Below are 8,914 nucleotides of genomic sequence, written 5' to 3' on the forward strand. Positions count from 1 at the left end.
GTTTGAGAGATATGAGGGTTTGCCAGCTCTACTGAATGAGAGGTCTCGGTACATCAGAGAGTGGGTTCGCGTTTTCTACGCCACCCTATTTGTTGAGGAGGACCGACAGTTCATAGATTTTATGTTCCAGCAGAGGCATTACAGATTGACTCGAGCACGTCTAGCTACACTGCTTGGAGTTCAGATTGCCGAGGAGCCACACTTCGTGCACTATCAGGCTTATGGCAGCACGGTGCCTCCTCGTCGTCCTCATGAGTCTCACGTCCCGTCTGATGAGGAGATCAGCGTTCTCTTTGAGCAGCCTTTCCTGCCTGGCACACCGAGGACCCCAGACAGACTTACTCACGTAGCTCACTCAGTACACCTAGCTTTGAGGAAGAGTCTGTTGTTTCGAATTGGATACAATGAGGGGATCACAGCTCTGCAGCAGTGGCTTCTACTTTACATCATGACAGGTCGTGACTTTGACCTAGTCGACTTCTTTATCTGTGAGCTAGAGGACGTGATTCTGGATGGGATGACAGTTCGCCGCCGCCATCCGTTTGCTCATTGGATCTGCTGGATTCTGGCTCAGCTCAGTCAGAATGAGCATATGGATGAGCTGGAGCAGTCGAGGACACACTTCAGTTTTTACTCACCTGCTACTCCTCGAGACGGTCGTCGTGGCTCGAGAGGCCAGCGTCGAGCACAACGGGTTCTGGATGAGCGTATCTTGGCTGAGGGCAAAATTGCAGATGATCCGAAAGCAGCCGAGGACGCTTCACTAGCAGCAGCAGAGGCCCAGCTCCCACACTACCTGATCACTGACTCAGAGGACTCGGAGGATGACGAGGACTTCATTCCCACTGTTACAGTCCCTCGAGGAGCTCATGATGATGAGGCAGGATCCTCTGGTGCAGCACGAGCCCTTGCTCCTCCAGTCACCACAGCTTAGGTCACTCAGCCCGATGCACTCGCTACTATTCTTCAGAGGCTATCTGACCAGCAGGACCGGTTTGCTGCAGCTCAGCTGAGTATGCAAGCTGAGCAGGCTCGCCAGCAGGAGGCCCAGACTCTAGTGCTTGAGGGGATTCGGCAGCAGCAGGAGGTGATGAGGTTACAGCTTCAGCAGCAGTCCCAGATCCAGCAGCAGATGTTTACCTTCTTCTCGGGATGCTTCGGTCAGCTGTATCGTCACACTGGACTGCCTGAGCCTCAGCTCCCTACACCCCAGCAGCTCCAGTTCGACCCCACTGCTCCCCCTCCACCTATTGGCGGATTTGTGCAGACACCCTTGTCATCTTTCCCGATGTCACCACTCCTTCAGACCGGGTTGTTTGCCAGTCCTGTTCCTACTGCTGCTCCAGCTCCTGCTCCTCAGCCTAGTGTTTGGTCTGCCGAGCAGCGTGCAGAGTTCCTTAGGCAGCAGCAGATCCTACACCAGCTCCAGCACCCCTCGGCTCAGTCTCTCACGTTCGACTCTCCTTCTCAGCCTGAGGTGCTCCGTCCGTCCGTCGTGCGCTCCACTCAGCCAGACCTGACTCCCGTCACGTCTGCTCCTCCGACGGATTCCACGGTCGTTGCCGCGCCAGTTTCTACCGCTACACCAGCTACTTCTGCTGCTCCGACGACTCCGGTCGAGCAGAAGTCCTCTTCGGTCGACGACGACTGGACGGACGACGACGCCGACGACTCCGCCGCTCAGTTCTCCACCAGACCCAGCCGGAAGACCCCGCCTTCTCCAGCTCAGGGCTAGATCACCTTCCTTTTTGGTGCTTTGTTGCCAAAGGGGGAGATAGATAGGGGGAGTAGAGATAGGGGGAGCTTGGTGGTTTGTGGCGTGTTTGGATCTTCATGGATTTCGTGTATGGACATGTTATTTGGATATTGTGTATGCTCTGTGTTGACATGTCCCTACATGTGTTTTTTTCGAGTAATGCATGCTTGTTTATCGCTTTAAATTTTCATATCTTGTGTATCTCTACTTTGTGTTGTCATCAATCACCAAAAAGGGGGAGATTGTAGCGCATCTAGGCCGATAGATGCTAATGGTAAGTTTCGGTGATTAATGACAACCGTATGCGACTAACGTGTGTTTTAAAGGAAATCTCTTTGACTGGATTAGTCTCATATGAAATATGAAAGGTGACCCCTCAATTCGAAACAATCATGCGTACCAAGGACTCAATTTCAAAGATTAAGGACCTTTCTAGTCTCAAGTGTCACAAGGAGATGAAGGACACTTGATTTAGCTAGGTTTTATAGTTTCTAGTTCTTGATCGTACTATTAAGAGGGGTTCATGAGTTAGTAGCTTGATCAAAATTGAGTTGGCCTTAGAATCTTGCACACTCACTCAAAAACAGCAAAATATGGTCAATAGAAGTTAACACAACTCTTGGAAGAAGAAACAATCAAAGTCACATTTGAATCCAAGTCAATTCAGATGAAAACAAAGAAAAACAGCAGCACCGGTTGAACCGGTGCCCTAGCATCGGAGCATCCGATGCATGGCGGAAGGACCGATGCCCTGTCGGTCTATCTTCTCTGAAAACAGGCAGGAATCAAGTCAAAAACTCTATAGCACCGGTTGAACTGATGGTCCCAAGAAAAGCACCGGTGCATTAGATGTACTTTGTTCCAGAGAGCATGTTTTGGTGGATTTCAACTTCTCTTCAGCACCGGTTGAACCGACGCTTCAGAATCAAAGCACCGGTGCATTGGATGTACTTTGTTCCAGAACGCTTGTTTGAGTTGATCAGTGAACCTCTTCAGCACCGGTTGAACCGATGCCCCTACGGAGCATGCACCGGTGCAATGACGCAAGCGTGGATACTGTGTCAGAACTCCAACGGCTACTTATTGGACACAGAGAGACCGGTTGAAACCGATGCTTATACTTTCTATCCCGTCGGTTCTTCCGGTGGTCACGGTTTTTTCTGCAGAAAACTTCCAACGGCTATGTGACCTCCTCCACTCTATATAAGGGTACCCCCTGGCTCATTTCAGTTGCCTTTGACACCTTGAAAACCTGAGGCCACCCTTGAGAAGAAGAGAAAGAGCTTTGAGCAAAAGAGAGAAGATCTAGTGCTTTATTTGTGCTTCAACCTTGAAGATTTCATCCTTTGCAAGTGTAGAAAGTGTGCTTGAGCTAGGGCCAACTGAGTGTAGGTCAAGTGAAGGCTTAGGAGCTTGTTACTCTTGGTGTTTGGCAGCACCTAGACGATCTTGGTGATCGAAGTGTTTCTCGCGGAGCTTGCCAAGGATTGTGAGAGCCCGGAGAAGAAGATTGTACGTGGCTTGAGCTCCACCACGCCGGGATGGTGAACGGAGACTCTTAGTGAGCGCCCAAGTCTCGGTGACATGGGAGGTGACAAGACTCTTAGTGAGTGTCACAACGTGGATTAGGGGTGTGTGCCAACACATCGACACCACGGAAAAAAATCCGGTTGTCTCTTGCACTCTCTTTCATTTCAAGCACTTACTTTCATGCATTCTTTTATGTGCTTGACCTTAGAGATCATAGCTTAGCTCTACCTTGCTTAGTTTCATATCTTTGTTAGCTTGTGTAGTTTGCTTTGTTTAGCCGGTTGGTGAATTGAGCCTTACTAGCATTGCATAGGTTAAGGTTGTTTTATCTATCTTAGAAATTTGAAAAAGGCCCAATTCACCCCCCCCCCTCTTGGTCCATCGATCCTTACACTTGTACACAACATCCTAACCCTTGAGACGATTGTCGGTTCAGCACGGGTATGAGAGATAATAAACTTGTGTGGCTTGTTGAGCCACAATATAGACATCGTCTCGTGGGTGCACGGACACTTGTTGAACTTCAACTAGCCCAAGATTCGGAGTCCATCTCACAGCATGAGGATCAAACCAATGGCATTTGAATATAACAGGTTTTAGAGGTTTCGACCCATGAAACGTGAGTTCGTATATTTCTTCGATTCTTCCATAGTACTCGAGCCCATCGTCTCCTGGCGTAAACACTCTGGAATTCGTGGTCCTTCTGTTCGGCCGACTCTGCTCGTGCCTTGTTGTGTGGAAGCGATATCCATTCACGTCATAAGCTCCAAATGACTTGACCCTATAGGCAATACCATTGACAACCTGATGCAACTCGGTACTTACTAAGGCATCAGTTTGGGCCTGCAAGTTCAAGCAGGCCAAATTATTTACACGTACGAGCAACTTGTAATTTCATACTACGAAAGAGCCACAACAAAGAAATTATCTTTTGTTTGAACCAAGAAATAAAATTAGGCCTTCCATTTCCTGCACCCTGTCTATGAAGGGTCTCAGCTTCCTGGAGGGTAGGTGTCCTTGATCGACGCCAGAATTGCACATGAAATTCCCTATTCAAAAGAGAAATGAATGGGTTGGATGTCGAAAAGGGAGTACTCGAGAACTAAATGAATGCAGAGAACTTACTGTATGTACGGCTGCACTTTAGATAGGTTGGTCAACACATATAGCATGATACTGCGCCACTCTTCAAAATTCAAGGTCTTGATGCTCGCAACACTTGCACTTCCGAGTTGCCCTTTGAAAAGGCTGAGGTTCGAGTCAGCTTCCCCAGCATTGTAACGTGAGGTGGATTATGCATGCTAGAAAGATTCTCAGTATAATATTTTGATGTGAAGTTTGATACCTCCTCTAGATTCGCTGCATACCCATCAAGGAACATTAAGGTTTGAAACCATTCTAGCACTTCCCTCCTTTGGGGCCTTGTCAGGACAAAATCGGCCTTAGGCTTTTTTCATGCCTTGCCTGACCCAGGAGGTCTCATGTCTAGCTTCGGTCTATCGCATAATGTTGCTTGATTCACTCTGGCCTTAACATTGTCCTTTGTCTTATCTGTAATGTCCATGATAGTTCCGAACAGTGCCTCGGCGACATTCTTTTCAGAGTGCATCATATCAATGTTATGTGGAAGGAGGAGATCTTCCATGTAGGGAAGCCTCCACAAGCCCGACTTCTGCGCCCAAGCATGTTGCTCACCATATCCCTCAAAACCACCTTCTACATTGGCCACAAGACTATCTAACTGAGCATGAACACCAACACCTGTCATAATATGAGGGGGAGGGTCCAAAACTTTGACACCTTTCGTGAAGTTCTTCTTATCGCGTATGAATGGATGGTCAAGAGGGAGGAATTGTCGATGTTTGTCGAACTAAGAATATTTCCCACCCTTCCGCAACCATATGAACATCAGAGCTGCCTTGCATACTGGACAAGGGAACTTTTCGTGAACACACCAGCCGTAGAATATCTCATACGCCAGCAAGTCATGCAGGGAATAATGGTACCAAATATACATTCTAAAGTTTGTCTTTGTAGCTCGATCATATGTCCAAACCCCTTCCTCCCGAGCACAGAGCAAATCATCAATCAGGGGCTCCATGTACACACTCATATTATTTCCCGGATGTCCAGGAATTATCAGCGACAAGAATATGTTCTGTCGTTGGAAAATCACGCCGGGAGGGAGATTAATGGGAATAACGAACACAGGCCAACAAGTGTAAGGTGCAGCCGACATTCCATATGGATTTAAGCCATCTGTTGCTAGGGCAACATGCACATTACGAGTTTCATCTGCTTTTGACTCGATGAATCCCGTCAAAGTGGGTCCATGATTCAGCATCGGATGGATGTACAAGCTTATCAGGATTGTATCGAGTTCCCATTTTGTGCCATATCATCTGTTTCGCAGACTCCTCGATCATGAATAGTCGTTGGATCCTCGATATGGGTGGAAGGTATCGTAGGACTTTCACAGGGACCGCGAGCTGCCTCTTCTGACCATCACAAGTCTCTACCTCTACGAACCTAGAGGATTCACACTTTGGACAGTACTTTGCTTCCGCATGTTCTTTCCTAAATAAGATGCATCCCTTGGGACATGCATGTATCTGCTCATACAGGATCTTCAATGCACGAAGGAGTTTTTGTGCCTCATACATGCTTTTTGGAAGAATGTGACCTTCCATAAGCAGAGGGCCAATAACTGTTAACATAACATCAAAAGCATCTCAAACTCAGGGTAAACTGGGACTTCACGGCCATCAAGCGCGCAATGGCATCCAGTTGTGAAACCTTGGTATGCCCATGAAGGGGTTCCTATGCTGCAGCCAACATGTCATAGTACGCCTTCGCGGTTGGCTCTAGCTCCTCCTCGCTATGTTCTCCCTCAAAGTGTGCTTCATGAAAGTCATCTAACATATCTCCTACCCCGACATCAGCATCATGATCTTCAATGTGTTGCCTAACGACCTCATCTCTCATACGATTGGTTTCACCATGGTAGGTCCACCGGGTATAGTCTCTCGTAAATCCATAATTGCAAAGATGTTGTGTCATGTCTTCCCATGTCTGTCGACGCGTGTTTCCACATTTGGTGCAGGGATACCAAGTGCAAGAGGCTCCTTTAATCTTTGAAAATGTTCGATCCAAAAAAGCCTCTGTCTTCTGAATCCATTCCAAGGTCAAGTCCCCCCTTTGTTTCCAACCGGAGTACATCCACGCACAATCATCCATACTCTATCATATCAACGAGTAATATAATATAAAAGACAATATTATATTCTACATGATGTCTAAACTTTCTACTAGGTTAAGATAGGTCCTAATCCCACCCGAAGATGCGTAGCTGGAGTCGATTTTCATGCTCTACTCCGATCCGGGACATAATTTCGGCAGCATTTTCCCGTTGTTCTCCCAATACACGTCCCGAAAGGGAGATTGTGTATCCGGAGAACAATAGGGAAATGATGCTGATACTCTGTCTCGAATGGGAGTAGACCATGGAAACTAACCCCATCTACGCATCCTCGGGCTGTCCAAAAAATGTGGACAATTTGAAATAGATACGGTCGTACATATGCAAAGTTCTGCATATTTTCATATGTATCTATTTCAAACGGGAGACGCCTAACTAGGTCACATGATATACGAACATGCGGTACGAAATGCGGAGTCTTGTATGCCTCACCTTGCTATACGTCCTGCAAACTGAGGTGGGTGGCACAAGTCGTCCGGTGGCGGAGGCCGGCGACGGGAACTAGGTGACGGTGCTCGGTCTTGCAAAAAAAGAATAACATGTGTGAAATTATAATCAATGATTTGTACTATTGATCATCTCAACAAAAAGTATTGAACTATTGTTGTATGCCTCAGATATGTTTTGTTTCATTTGATCTTGAACTTGCGGCGGGAGAAATCATCTCAACAAAAAGGGGTTCATGATATTCATGGAACCATGTGGCACACCCAGGCCAACCATCATATCAACACAAACGAGAGTTGCTTTGGGCATGGATGTGGCACTGTAAGAAATAGCGGGCTAAGATATTTAGCGGAAAACCCTTCCAAAAAGCTAAAAGAGCTATAGCTTTCGCTATAGCGGAAGCTAAATCATTTAATAGAATAATAAAATATAAAATAATCAATAATTACATACAAATTTAGAAGAAACATTGGTCTAACACTCTAAAATAGACTTAACACATCTCTTGACTGTCCAACTGTGCCTCTACTGCTTTGTCTATGATTCACCCTAGTTATATTGATTCTTTATTTATTTTTAATAAGTTTTTAGCGAACATAGCAGACATTTATCACTGCTAAATCCTATAGAACTCCCTTTAGCGGACATAGCGGACAAATGTTGTATAGCGTAGCGGTAGATCTACTAAAAGCTAATAGCGGGCAATAGCGGGCTATTTTGTACACATGGTTTGATGACAATCATGAGAAGCATAACTACACGACACAATTAATCCAGCCACAAGCTCAAGATCATCATATGTTACCTAGAATAATTCTAGGTAAAAAATTATATCATCACGGGCAACTAGATCATATAATCTACTACGAACAATAGAAGGAGCGAAGGCCTTTTTCACATGCTCACCTAGGGCTCGACGGCGAGCGAGGCGGTGACCCGTATGTCGGTGCAGACGGTACAGCTCAACAAGAGGGCATATACGTACTACGACGTTAAATCCTACAAAATTATAATTTCATGTGAGGTCAATTTATTTATTACACTAGTGCATATTATTTCCACAACTTCCACCTAGTGCGGCATGTGAGGTCAATTTCACTATATTTTTCCCTTTAATTTCATGCAAATAAAAAAATACAGCTATATTATCCATATACATTTCCATCAATTGCAAGAAATGACAAAGAAATGGCCAAAAAAATCACCAGCGTAGAGGGAAGAGGAGTTCAGCGGGCGCCGGCGGGGTGGAGTGTGGCCGAGGCCGGCAGGGTTGAGGCGGGAGGAGGTCGGCTGGGGCTGGCGGGTGGAGGGCAGCCGGGGCCATGCCTGCGGCGGTGCCAGGTCTCGGCGGTGCTGCCCGGGCCCGGCCTGCGGCGGCGCCGGGTGCCGGCGGCGAGCCTCGGGCGACGGCGGCCTCGGGTGGAGGCGGCCTCGGGCACCGGCGGAGCCAAGCTCGAGAGGGTGGCGGCGTGGTGAGCCGGGGCAACGGCAGTGGGGCGGGGTGGCGGGCCGGTGGCGCGGTGGGGCGAGCCAGAGCGCTGGCGGTGGGATGGGGTGGCGCGGCCAGCCGGAGCGGTGGCGGTGGGGCGGGGTGAGCGGCGCGGCGGGGCGGGGCCAGTGGCGAGCGCGCTTGCGTGGAGGAGTGGAGGCCGCGACGAGGCAAGGTGGAGCGGCGGCGGTCCGGCACGGCGGCGAGGTGGAGGTGCCGACGTCGCTGTGGCCTGGATAGAAGGGCGCGGCGCGAGGTGGCGGGCGGAGGGGACGGCGGCAGTGTGGGCGTGAGTGTGTGTGTCGGAAGGGCCTGCCGAAAATGGATAAGGGGGATTTCCCTTTTTTGCTCTGAGCCGGATCGCGGCGCACGGCAAAGGTGCTGTGTTTGCGTGTGCCGCCGATCTAGCCCACGGCAAAGGCTGGCGGCGCGG

General features: G+C 48.5%; 1 pseudogene; it reads left to right on the forward strand.

Moving 5' to 3' along the window:
- The first annotated feature begins 8,541 nt into the window (after positions 1-8,541).
- Positions 8,542-8,914, forward strand: part of LOC120702147 — a 14,365-nt pseudogene continuing 13,992 nt past the window's right edge.

The sequence above is a fragment of the Panicum virgatum genome, chromosome 4K, assembly GCF_016808335.1.
Source record: "Panicum virgatum strain AP13 chromosome 4K, P.virgatum_v5, whole genome shotgun sequence".
Taxonomy (NCBI): domain Eukaryota; kingdom Viridiplantae; phylum Streptophyta; class Magnoliopsida; order Poales; family Poaceae; genus Panicum; species Panicum virgatum.